The sequence below is a fragment of the Oncorhynchus gorbuscha genome, linkage group LG26 (assembly GCF_021184085.1).
Source record: "Oncorhynchus gorbuscha isolate QuinsamMale2020 ecotype Even-year linkage group LG26, OgorEven_v1.0, whole genome shotgun sequence".
NCBI lineage: Eukaryota > Metazoa > Chordata > Actinopteri > Salmoniformes > Salmonidae > Oncorhynchus > Oncorhynchus gorbuscha.
The window spans coordinates 12,520,391-12,534,412 of NC_060198.1; the positions used below are offsets into that span (position 1 = coordinate 12,520,391).

General features: G+C 44.9%; 1 pseudogene; it reads right to left on the reverse strand.

Moving 5' to 3' along the window:
• Nucleotides 1-14,022, reverse strand: part of LOC124016382 — a 224,518-nt pseudogene that overhangs the window by 5,457 nt on the left and 205,039 nt on the right.

The following is a 14,022-nucleotide window of genomic DNA, read 5'->3' on the forward strand; positions in this document are numbered from 1 at the left end:
TACCTGATGCTGTATGTAGGCGTGTACCCTCTCCAGCATTCCCTCGCAGGTGTACTCATAGGGTAGGTATGGCTCGACCTGCAAAGACACACACCCACACACCCACACACCCAGATTCCCACAGATCAGAACATTTCCACAGAATGTGTTGCTAGGCAATCAACATAACACCACTAAATGACCATATTTTCCAAATTTCAATATTGTTTTGCCCATTTCCCCATCGTTCATCCTAATTGCAATAAATAGCCAATTCTACCCAGTTGACTGCTCAGTTGGTTGAAGTGGCAGCGTAGCCTAGTGGTTAGAGCGTTGGACTAGTAACCAGAAGGTTGTGAGTTTAAACCCCTGAGCTGACAAGGTACACATCTGTCGTTCTGCCCCTGAACAGGCAGTTAACCCGCTGTTCCCAGGCTGTCATTGAAAATGAGAATGTGTTCTTAACTGACTTGCCTGGTTAAATAAAGATAAATAAAATAAAAAATGTAGCTAGTTTTATTGACTTGGCCAAAGCTTTGGATACAGGTAGACCATTCCATTCTTGTGGGCCGGCTAAGGAGTATTGCTGTCTCTGAGGAGTCTTTGGCCTGGTTTGCAACTATCTCTCTCAAAGAGTGCAGTGTATAAAGTCAGAACATCTGCTGTCTCAGCCACTGCCTGTCATCAAGGGAGTACACCAAGGCTCGATCCTAGGCCCCACGCTCTTCTCAATTTACATCAACAACATAGCTCAGGCAGTAGGAAGCTCTCTCATCCATTTATTTGCAGATGATACAGTCTTATACTCAGCTGGCCGCTCCCCAGGTTTTGTGTTAAATGCTCAACAACAAAGCTTTCTTAGTGTGCAACAAGCTTTCTCTACCCTTAACTTTGTTCTGAACACCTCCAAAACAAAGGTCACGTGGTTTGGTAAGAAGAATGCCCCTCTCCCCACAGGTGTGATTACTACCTCTGAGGGTTTAAAGCTTGAGGTAGTCACCTCTACAAGTACTTGGGAGTATGGCTAGACGGTACACTGTCCTTCTCTCAGCTCAAGTTACATCTAGGCTTGGTTTCCTCTATTGAAATCTCTCCTCTTTCACCCCAGCTGCCAAACTAACCCTGATTCAGATGACCATCCTTCCCATGCTAGATTACAGAGACATAATTTATAGATCAGCAGGTAAGGGTGCTCTCGAGCAGCTAGATGTTCTTTACCATTAAGCCATCAGATTTGCCACCAATGCTCCTTATAGGACACATCACTGCACTCTATTATACTATTCTGTAAGCTGGTCATCTCTGTATACCAGTCACAAGACCCACTGGTTGATGCTTATTTATAAAACCCTCATAGGCCTCACTCCCCCCTATCTGAGATATCTACTGCAGCCCTCATACTCCACATACAACACCTGTTCTGCCAGTCACATTCTGTTAAAGGTCCCAAAGCACACACATCCCTGGGTCGCTCCTCTTTTCAGTTCACTGCAGCTAGCGACTGGAACGAGCTGCAACAAACACTCAAACTGGACACTTTTATCTCAATCTCTTGGACACTCTTACTGACAGTTGTGGCTGCTTTGTGTGATGTATTGTTGTCTCTACCTTCTTGCCCTTTGTGCTGTTGTCTGTGCCCAATAATGTTTGTACCATGTTTTGTGCTGCTACCATGTTGTGCTGCTACCATGTTGTGTTGCTACCATGTTGTTGTTATGTTGTGTTGCCACCATGCTGTGTGGTCAAGTGTTGCTGCCTTGCTATGTTTTCTTAAATCTCTCTTCATGTCGTGTTTGTTTTGCCCTTTTCTTTATTTTGAATGTTTAATCCCAGCCTCCGTCCCCGCAGGAGGCCTTTTTCCTTTCGGTAGGCCGGCAATGTCATTAAGAATTTGTTCTTAACTGGTTTGCCTAGTTAAATAAAGGTTCAATAAAATAAAAATGATTATTATTATAATACCAGGATTGTGTGTTTTCTTCTACGAGCGACTGAATACAGTATTACTTAACTGGATGTCCCTTTGGAACCAAGTGTCTCTGATAATATGTCGGAATATTTCAAGGAAATACATTTTTTGATTAAGCACAAATAGTTATGTTCAACTTTTCCATTAGGAAGACGTGGAGCCTGAAAGTACAGACCACATGTTCATAATGTATTCCGTCCAGTTTCAACAGTAGATCACGTATCTAATGTTCCAAATCTCACTTGTAAACGATGCATCACTCAGTAAATCATGTTTTAATACAACATGTTTCACTGCATGTGGAATCTGACTTTTCCAATTTCAAATAAAGAAAAGCAAACGTGTAGAGAGGATTTATGAAAAAAAGTTACACATCACAAATCTGATCAAACCATAAAGCAGAGCGAGGCACAGTCTCCACCTCCCTCCCTCCTTCCCTCCCTTCCTCCCTCACTGCCTCCCATTTATTAAAGAGGGATAAATATGAAAACAACAGGTCGGTGGAATGGACAGAATGAGAAAGGGGTAACACAGAGAGACCGAGCAAGAGAGAGACATAGAAAGAGAAATGGATAGGGATTTATGTGAACATGAAGAAGTGTCAGCCAGAAGAAATTGCTTGGTCTGCATGGCTGAGCATGTGGAGCCGCCCTGGACAGAGAGCCAGCCCACAGACAAACAAGGGGAGTGTGCAGTCTCCAGAAAGGGGTGAAGTGGCCTATCAGCCATCTATCACTGGAGTGAGTGAGTGAGTGAGTGAGTGAGTGAGTGAGTGAGTGAGTGAGTGAGTGAGTGAGTGAGTGAGTGAGTGAGTGACAGAGTGAGTGACAGAGTGAGTGACAGAGTGAGTGACAGAGTGAGTGACAGACAGACAGACAGACAGACAGACAGACAGACAGACAGACAGACAGACAGACAGACAGACAGACAGACAGACAGACAGACAGACAGACAGACAGACAGACAGACAGACAGACAGACAGACAGACAGACAGACAGACAGACAGACAGACAGACAGACAGACAGACAGACAGACAGACAGACAGACAGACAGACAGACAGACAGACAGACAGACAGACAGACAGTAAGCGGCAGGGCACTGAGCTACGGCACGTCTGACAAGACACAGCAGACAGCAGGAGAGTGGAGAGGGGAGAACACACACACATTTAGAGACACACAGACACACACACACACAAATACACACAAAATCACACAAGTTCCCATTAGTCCACATTTACTGCTAATTACTCCTTGGCTGTGGACACACCGTTTCCCAATGCTAGCATAGCATACACCACTGTACTAGGTTAAATCGTTGCAGATAGTTCTTGTCCATTTGGAGCTTTCGGAGGTGCATTTCAAGTGCACAGTATTTCCTGGATGGAGCGAGCTGAAACGTCATTTAAAAAAGCAGTGTCTCCCGATCAGTATCAAATCAAAATCAAATCAAATTTTTATGTGCACATGCAATGCTTACTTACGAGCCCCTAACCAAGAATACAGTTTAAAAAATACAGATAAGAATAAGAAATAAAAGTAACAAGAAACTAAAGAGCCAAAAATAACAATACCGAGACTATAAACAGGGGGGTACCGGTACAGGATCAATATGCGGGGGCACCAGTTAGTTGAGGTAATATGTATATGTAGGTAGGGTTATTAAAGTGACTATGTATAGATGATAACAACATAGAGTAGGAGCGGTGTAAAGGAGGGGGGTATATGTAGGTAGGGTTACCAGTTAGTTGAGGTAATATGTATATGTAGGTAGGGTTATTAAAGTGACTATGTATAGATGATAACAACATAGAGTAGGAGCGGTGTAAAGGAGGGGGGGGGGACCAGTTAGTTGAGGTAATATGTATATGTAGGTAGGGTTATTAAAGTGACTATGTATAGATGATAACAACATAGAGTAGGAGCGGTGTAAAGGAGGGGGGGGGGTTATTAAAGTGACACCAGTTAGTTGAGGTAATATGTATATGTAGGTAGGGTTATTAAAGTGACTATGTATAGATGATAACAACATAGAGTAGGAGCGGTGTAAAGGAGGGGGGGTAGGAGCGGTGTACCAGTTAGTTGAGGTAATATGTATATGTAGGTAGGGTTATTAAAGTGACTATGTATAGATGATAACAACATAGAGTAGGAGCGGTGTAAAGGAGGGGGGGGCACCAGTTAGTTGAGGTAATATGTATATGTAGGTAGGGTTATTAAAGTGACTATGTATAGATGATAACAACATAGAGTAGGAGCGGTGTAAAGGAGGGGGGGTGACACCAGTTAGTTGAGGTAATATGTATATGTAGGTAGGGTTATTAAAGTGACTATGTATAGATGATAACAACATAGAGTAGGAGCGGTGTAAAGGAGGGGGGAGGGGGGACCAGTTAGTTGAGGTAATATGTATATGTAGGTAGGGTTATTAAAGTGACTATGTATAGATGATAACAACATAGATGATAACAACATAGAGTAGGAGCGGTGTAAAGGAGGGGGGGCACCAGTTAGTTGAGGTAATATGTATATGTAGGTAGGGTTATTAAAGTGACTATGTATAGATGATAACAACATAGAGTAGGAGCGGTGTAAAGGAGGGGGGGGCATAGATGATAGAGTAGGAGCGGTGTAAAGGAGGGGGGGGCACCAGTTAGTTGAGGTAATATGTATATGTAGGTAGGGTTATTAAAGTTAGTTGAGGTAATATGTATATGTAGGTAGGGTTATTAAAGTGACTATGTATAGATGATAACAACATAGAGTAGGAGCGGTGTAAAGGAGGGGGGGGACCAGTTAGTTGAGGTAATATGTATATGTAGGTAGGGTTATTAAAGTGACTATGTATAGATGATAACAACATAGAGTAGGAGCGGTGTAAAGGAGGGGTGGGGGGGGGGAGGGGGGGCAATGCAAATAGGCCGGGTAGCCATTTGATTAGGTGTTCAGGAGTCTTATGGCTTGGGGGTAGAAGCTGTTTAGAAGCCTTTTGGACATGGACTTGGCACTCCGGTACCGCTTCCGCTCCGGTACCGCTTGCCGCTCCGGAGCGGCTTGCCGTGCTGTAGTGGAGAGAACAGTCCTTGACTAGGGTGCCTGGAGTCTTTGACAATTCTTAGGGCCTTCCTCTAGTATAGAGGTCCTGGATGGCAGGACGCTGGGCCCCAGTGATGTCCTGGAACCGTTCGCTCTACCCTATGTAGTGCGAACGGCCCAGTTGCCATACCAGGCAGTGATGCAATCCGTCAGGATGCTCTCAATGGTGCAGCTGTAGAACCTTTTGAGGATCTGAGGACCCATGCCAAATCTTTTTAGTGTCCTGAGGGGGAATATATTTAGTTGTGCCCTCTTCAAGACTGTCATGGTGTGCTTGGACCATGTTAGTTTGTTGGTGATGTGGACACCAAGAGACTTGAAACTCTCAACCTGCTCCACTACAGCCCTGTCGATAAGAATGGTGGTGTCTTTTTCCTGTAGTACACAATTATCTCCTTTGTCTTGATCCCGTTGAGGGAGAGGTTGTTGTCCTGGCACCACACGGCCAGGTCTCTGACCTCCTCCCTATAGGCTGTCTCGTCGTTGTCAGTGATCAGGCCACTGTTGTGTCATCGGCAAACATAATGATGGTGTTAGAGTTGTGCCTGGACGTGCAGTCATGAGTGAACAGGGAGTACAAGATGAGGCTGAGCACGCACCCCTGAGGGGCCCCTGTGTTCAGGATCAGCGTGGCGGATGTGTTGTTACCTACCCTTACCACCTGGGGGCAGCCTGTCAGGAAGTCCAGGTTCCAGTTGCAGGGAGGTGTTGTCCCAGGGTCCTGTTTAGTCCCAGGGTCCTTAGCTTAGTGATGCGTTTGGAGGGCACTATGGAGTTGAACGCTGAGCTGTAGTCAATGAACAGCATTCTCATATAGGTTTTCCTTTTGTCCAGGTGGGAAAAGTGTGGAGTGCAATAGAGATTGCATAATCTGTGGATCTATTGGGGTGGTATGCAAATTGGAGTGGGTCTAGGGTTTCTGGGATAATGGCGTTGATGTGAGCCATGATCAGCCTTTCAAAGCATTTCATGACTACAGACGTGAGTTCTACGGGTTGGTAGTCATTTAGGCAGGTTACCTTAGTGTTCTTGGGCACAGGTACTAGGGTGGTCTGCTTAAAACGTGTTGGTAGGTTAAGAGGTTAAAAATGTCAGTGAAGATACTTGCCAGTTGGTCAGCACATGCTTGCAGTACACATTCTGGTAATCCGTCTGGTCCTGTGATCTTGTGAATGCTGACCTGTTTAAAGGTCTTAGTCACATCGGCTGCAGAGAGCGTGATCACACAGTTCCAGAACAGCTGGTGCTCTCATGCATGTCTCAGTGTTATTTGCCTTGAAGCGAGCATAGAAGTAGTTGAGCTCGTCTGGTAGGCTCGTGTCATTGGGCAGCTCTCGGCTTTGCTTCAATTTGAAGTGTGTAATGGTTTGCAAGCCCTGTCACATCCGACGAGCATCAGAGCCGGTGTAGTACGATTCGATCTTAGTCCTGTGTTGATGCTTTGTCTGTTTGATGTTTCGTTGGTGGGCATAGCGGAATTTGTTATAAGCTTCCGGGTTAGAGTCCCACTCCTTGAAAGTCACAGCTCTAGCCTTTAGCTCAGTGCGGATATTGCCTGTAATCCATGGCTTCTGGTTGGGATATGTACAATACGTACGGTCACTGTGGGGACGACGTCATCGTCGCACTTATTGACTGATGTGGTGTACTCTTCAATGCCATCAGAGGAATCCCGGAACATATTCCAGTCTGTGCTAGCAAAACAGTCCTGTAGCATAGCATCTGCTTCATCTGACCATTTTTTTTATTGATTAAGTCACTGCTATAATTTGTTGCTTGTAAGCAGGAATCAGGAGGATAGAATATGGTCAGATTTGCCAAATGGAGTGCGAGGGAGAGCTTTGTATGCGTCCCTTTGTGTGGAGTAAATGTGGTGCAGAGTTTTTTTTCTCCCTCTGGTTGCACATGTGACATGCTGATAGAAATTTGGTAAAGTGGATTCCCTGCATTAAAGTCCCCGGCTACTAGGAGTGCCGCCTCTGGGTGAGTGTTTTCTTGTTTGCTTATGGCGGAATACAGCTCAATCAATGCTGTTTCAGTACCAGCCTCTGACTGTGGTGGTATGTAAACAGCTATGAAAAATACAGATGAAAACTCTTTCGGTAGATAGTGTGGTCTACAGCTTATCATGAGATACTCTCCCTCAGGCGAGCAATAGCTCATGCGCTAGCTGTTATTTACAAAAATACATAGTCCGCTGCTCCTTGTCTTACCAGACGCCGATGTACTATCCTGCCGTTACAGAGTGTAACCAGCCAGCGGTATGTCGATAGTGTCATCATTCAGCCACGACTTCGTGAAGCATAAGATATTAGAGTTTTGAATGTCCCGTTGGTAGTTTATCTTGCGCGTAGGTCATCGATTTTATTCTCCAAAGATTGCACGTTTTCTAGCAGAATGGAAGGAAGTGGGGTTAATTCGATCGCCTACGAATTCTCCGAATGCAGCCCGCCCTTTGACCCCTATTTCTCCCCCTCGTCTTCACACAAATCACAGGGATCTGGGCCTGTTCCCGAGAAAGCAATATATTGTTCGCGCCGGGCTCGTCAGACTCGTTATATGGTGGAACATAGTGTGTTTGGTCACTGCCAAAGAAACCAATGAGTCAAGAAATACATGAAATAACTGTACCTTGGTCCTCATGATCTCTCTGATGGCAGAGTCAAACTCCTGGGAGTTGTTGTAGTCTACTGTCATGACGTGGGGCCGCCCGATGTACTGCTCTGCGTAGGGGTGCTGGGACGACACCTGAGAGGGGTGGAGTAAAGAATTAGTAGAATATTCCAGTTAAAAGCAATATTCTGTGATGTATAAGTGGCACATTTGGTGTACAATCGGGAATGTTGGTAGTTAATTTTCAACTGAAGAGTGGTACAGTACTAGATACGGTGTTGACCAATGGGAGCTCACCTCTCGAGACGTTGGCTTGCCTCTGAAGAACTCGTGGTTGAGCGAGCTGTGGGGTGGGTGGAACTTGGGCTGAAGGTAGATGCACCCATTGGCTATGGCCTCCAGGGGGGCGGGCCCTTCATAGGGGAAACCAAACCCAATGAAGAGCTGGTGGAGGAGACGAAGATGATACCAGTTAGGATGACCATCAGTTATTTTATTAATGCTTGTCAATTGAAAATGCTGCCATTTACAGATATACCAGGGACTGGAAGTTAAAGGAAGGAGGGAGTGTGTTGGCCTTGCGTGGCTGCTGTTGTAGTTAGTGCTGGTGCAACAGTAGTGTGTGTGGAACGAGTGTGTGCGTGTGTGTGTTGTGTGTGCGTATTATGTGTGCATGCATGGTGCCTGAATGTGTTTGCGCACGTACAGATCTAGGATCTTAATTTGAGCCAGTTTGCTACAGCAAGAAAATAATCCTGCAGCAACAGGAAATATGATTTATTATGAGGATTATAATGAATGGACATTGTATGTATGGGTTGATACATTCCCCGTAACTGAAAATCAAGTCTGAGTTACAAAATTACAAACTAAAGAAGCCTTTTTAAACCTCGAATACACTTAAAATTTCCTGCATTGCAGGAAAGTTATCCTGCAACAGGGTTATCCAATTAAGATCCCACATCTGTAGTGTGTTACCTCTTGTAATAATAATAATATATGCCATTTAGCAGACGCTTTTATCCAAAGCGACTTACAGTCATGTGTGCATACATTCTACGTATGGGTGGTCCCGGGGATCTTGTGTATCGTCTTGTGTGTGTGTGTGTGTTCCAGTACCTTGGCCTTGCGGAGCAGCGTCTGCAGCTCGTGCTGGGGCAGCAGGCCGTGGTTCTTGACGTAGGCAGGCACCTCGGGGGGGCGCTGGGTCTCGTAGTACACCGTCCCGTGGACCTCCATGTACCTGTGGAGGATCTGGAGGAAACCCTCCTTACCCTGCTGATAGACAAGGAGGACGGAAGAGAGAGAGAGAGAGAGAGAGAATGTAAGAAAGTGAATGGGGAGTTGGTGAGCGAGGAGAGGAAGTGGGACGGTCATGAGTGGGTGAGAAAGGAAAGGGAGAGAGTGAGAGGTTTGAGTTTGAGGGAGAAAGTGGAGGAGCACGTGCGGATGGGAGAGGGGCAGGGACAGAGGGAGCGAGAGACAGAGAGGGAAGGAGAGATGGAGAGAGAATGAGGGAGGTAGAGATGGAGAGCAGAGGAAGGAGTGAGGGATGGAGAGGGAAGGAAGGAGTGAGAGATGGAGAGGGAAGGAAGGAGAGAGAGATGGAGAGGGAAGGAAGGAGAGAGAGATGGAGAGGGAAGGAAGGAGTGAGATGAGAGGTAAGGAGGGAGGGAGAGATGGAGAGGGAAGGAAGGAGTGAGATGAGAGGTAAGGAGGGAGGGAGAGATGGAGAGGGAAGGAGGGAGATGAGAGGGAAGGAGGGAGATGAGGGGTAAGGAGAGAGGGAGAGATGGAGAGGGAAGGAGGGAGTGGAGAGCTGGAGAGGGAAGGAGGGAGATGAGAGGGAAGGAGGGAGATGAGAGGTAAGGAGGGAGAGATGGAGAGGGAAGGAGGGAGGGGAGAGCTGGAGAGGAAGGAGGGAGATGAGAGGGAAGGAGGGAGGGAGAGATGGAGAGGGAAGGAAGGAGGGAGATGAGAGGGAAGGAAGGAGGGAGATGAGGGGGAAGGAGGTAGAGAGAGATGGAGAGGGAAGGAGAGACAGAGAGAATGATGTGATTAAAGGTGATGCGTTAATGGCTGTGTGTGTGGTTGTTTATGAGTGTACATATAAATGGGAATGAGTGTGTGTGTTAGTGTCTGTGTTAGTGTGTGTGTACGCGTGATAATGCACTATGACTGTTTAAGTGTGTGTGTATGAGTGGTTGTGAATTCCCTGAGCGAGTGTGTGTGTGTTAGTGTCTGTGTTAGTGTGTGTGTGTGTGTGTGTGTGTGTGTGTGTGTGCTGTGTGAACGTTAGCATCTTCACACAGAGAGAGGCAGAGCCATTGCCTGTTAGTGAGCGCAGGGCATTTAATGTGACAGACCCCTTTAGAAAACCCAAAGAGACACACAGTGCCGCACTGCCGTGGGCCGTCAATATGAATGAGGGGAAGTGCTAGGGATCTGGCATGGTTTCCTGCACACGTGTGCACACACACACACACCCTTTCTCTCAATCCCTCTCTATCTTATCACACACATTTGACCCCGAGCGTCTCTTCCCGGTGCCAGAGAGCGAGGAGCGAGGGGTCCATGTAAGGACGAAGAGAAAAAATACTGGCAGACTGCCAGTACCACCCCAGGCACCCAGGGGGCAGCAGCAGAGCACAGCATTAGCCAGCCTGTGACAGCCGGTTCCACTCATCTCCTTACTGGCTGCTATGACATCCCTCTCCCTGACCTATCTGTGGCGCTCTCACACGTCTCTACCTATCTGATTGGTTCATTCAGTGGTTTATTCGGACGCCCACTGGCTTTTGCTGAAGCATCAGCTACTTTTCCTGGTGTCCACAAAAACACAAAACATGACAAGTAACAAAACACTGATACACTGATGGACAAGGACAGACACACGCATTTCATATACAACAATATACAACCAATAATACAAAATAAATAATAATAATAGTATGAATGTGTGTGTCTTCGTAGTCCCTCTACGTTCCATCATGCAGTAATGGGGCTGTAGGAGTAAAGACTGGAAAACAGCAAGCCTGCCCATACATTGAAATGAATAGATTGTGCCTGTACATTGAAATGAATAGATTGTGCCTGTACATTGAAATGAATAGATTGTGCCTGTACATTGAAATGAATAGATTGTGCCTGTACATTGAAATGAATAGATTGTGCCTGTACATTGAAATGAATAGATTATGCCCATACATTGAAATGAATAGATTATGCCCATACATTGAAATGAATAGATTGTGCCTGTACATTGAAATGAATAAATTGTGCCTGTACATTGAAATGAATAGATTGTGCCTGTACATTGAAATGAATAGATTGTGCCTGTACATTGAAATGAATAGATTGTGCCTGTACATTGAAATGAATAGATTGTGCCTGTACATTGAAATGAATAGATTATGCCCATACATTGAAATGAATAGATTATGCCCATACATTGAAATGAATAGATTATGCCCATACATTGAAATGAATAGATTATGCCCATACATTGAAATGAATAGATTATGCACATACATTGAAATTAATTGATTATGCCCATACATTGAAATGAATAGATTATGCCCATACATTGAAATGAATTGAGTATGCCCATACATAGAAATGAATAGATTATGCCCATACATAGAAATGAATAGATTATGCCCATACATTGAAATGAATAGATCATGCCCGTACATTGAAATGAATAGATTGTGCCTGTACATTGAAATTAATAGATTATGCCTGTACATCGAAATTAATAGATTATGCCCATACATTGAAAGGAATAGATTATGCCCATACATTGAAAGGAATAGATTATGCCCGTACATTGAAATTAATAGATTATGCCCATACATTGAAATGAATATATTATGCCCATACATTGAAATGAATACATTATGCCCATACATTGAAATGAATAGATTATAAATAGGGAGTACACATACCTATTGTGGCATACAAGCAAACCACATCTACACACAATAACAGATGTGCTTTCTGGCTGAATCTATACAGTGCATTCAGGTGCCGAAGCAACAGTACATCTTTCTTCTGAGAGGCACAACCTTTAAACCCAATTGCGCATCTTAAGTGGATATGGAGGCTTTGTGTTTTTCGTGTGGGTGAGAGAAGTGCAAAGATGTTGACAATAAAAGGGGATGCATTTTGAGGTGAGAGATGGGTGAGAGTGTGTGTGTGTGTGTGTGTCCATGCACTTCACCTGTGTGTGTTTAAGCATGGGCACCCTTTCATAGCTAGCCTCCACGTCTGAAAAACAAAACAACCCCCAACCCCCTCAATGTGAATCAACCACAGCCCAGGTCTCCTTATTGACTTCCTGCTTCCTGGATGTTATAAGAAGCTTACTGTATCCCTGTTCTGTTGTGTGCTCGCCCTGTAGGCTGTGCTGTAATTGGTTGGCTGCTGCGATAGATGGTTTCCTATGAGGATTTTCCCAGCCAATTAGGAGATTAGCCAACGCTCTGAGTGCACCAGACACTATGAATTAGAGCCAACGAAACAGAGAGAGAACCACACACACCCAGACGCTCACACACGGATGTAACCCAGGTTTAGCCCAGGCTAGCTAATCCTTGACCTGGCTTGACTGGGCCAGTCCCGTGCCACATTAGTAATGCTAATTATCTAACATGGATTCTATTCTCAGGAATCAGTTCATATAGATCAAGGTTGGGTTACGAGAGTGTGAAAAACGGCGGGGAAAACGGGGAAGATGAAAGTTTTATTCATACAATAGAAGTCAACCTGAACTATGTGTGGTGGGTTTGAGCTTGTTTGACTGGGTTTCAACTCAAGTGAACTGGACGTCTTGCCAGGAAACGGCCTGTTGGGGGGACTGCAAAGAGAGAACGAGAGAGAACGAGAGAAGAGGAAGAGGGCTCTCGGTTGTGTGTGAGGAAGAGTGTGTGTCTGTGCTGGAGGTAGTGTAATAACGAGCTGCCCCCCCCAAAAAAAAAGTGACCAAATCAAGCTTCATTTGTACGGCACATTTCAGACATGGAACGCAACGCAACGCAACGTATTTCACAGACGAATAAAAAACGATGAAAATGAAAGCTGAAATATTTACTACACAACAAACGTAAGATACAAAACAAAATAATGACAAGAACTAAACAACTAAACCCCCCCCCTTAAGGAAAAGCAAAGCTAAAAAGAGGCGTTTTAAGAGGTCTCTTAAATTACGTCCACAGTTTGGGCCTCCCTCGGGTTCTCTGGCAGGCAATTCCAGAAGCCGGGAGCATAATAACTAAAGGCGGCCCAAAAAAACACCCCAAAAAGGTCGGTGGAGGTTCTGACTAAACGGCGAGTAGGCTACAAAAATGAATAAAGATAATTGTGCACTCTATATACAAGCTCCCAGTAATGTATTTGGTGAACCAACGTTTCGGCATCACTGTGCCTTCTTCAGGGTGAACATACAGCAGAGGAGGCTGCTGAGGGGAGGACGGCTCATAATAATGGCTGCAAAGTGGGCGAATGGAATGGCATCAAACATGTGGAAAACATGTGCTTGATACCCTTCCACTAATTCGGGGGGGGGCATGAACATACTGGCTCCAAAAACACAAAGCACCTGCAGGCCTCTGCAAAACTCTATCTTCCCCTCTCCATACTCACAATTTCAATTTTTGAGGAGGCTGGTTGCCAAGACAAGGAGCGATATCCCAGGCAAAAAGCACAAGAAACCCCCTATGGCCATTGGAATACGAGATGGAGTCATCACAATATTGTTTACAGCTTTGGCCTGCCTTACAGGCTCGACTCACAAGGTTAACATTTCAGAAATCAATACTAGCACTATCCCTTAAAACCCAACACACACCTCTCCTCTACTCATGTCTCCATGATACGACTAAGCCCAATACCACATAGCGCAAGCAAGAACTATCGATTTGTTCGACAAATTGCCAGGCGGCAGAAAGAGAGACAGCAGAAGTTAACCCCCCAAAAAACAACTGTTTCGAGAGCGTTGAGAAAGATAGAACCACTACTTCATAAAATGGGCACGTGAAGTCTGGATCCGCTCCAGTATTTTTGATTGGACCAGATGTCCTAGTCGCCTGCCCAGTATTCAGAAAGACATCTGTGGCACCACACAGCTACCCAGTCCAATAATTCATATATATATATATATATATATATATATATATATATATATATATATATATATATATATATATATATATATATATATATATATATATCTCACATCGCAGACAGCTGCGTGCTAAGATTAGCGGTGGACTGTTCAAACCACTCGTGTCTTGTCAATTCACCATTATCTCTACACAAAACGTGCATAAAAGAAAAGGCAAAGGAAGGCATTGTGATAGCAGCTGT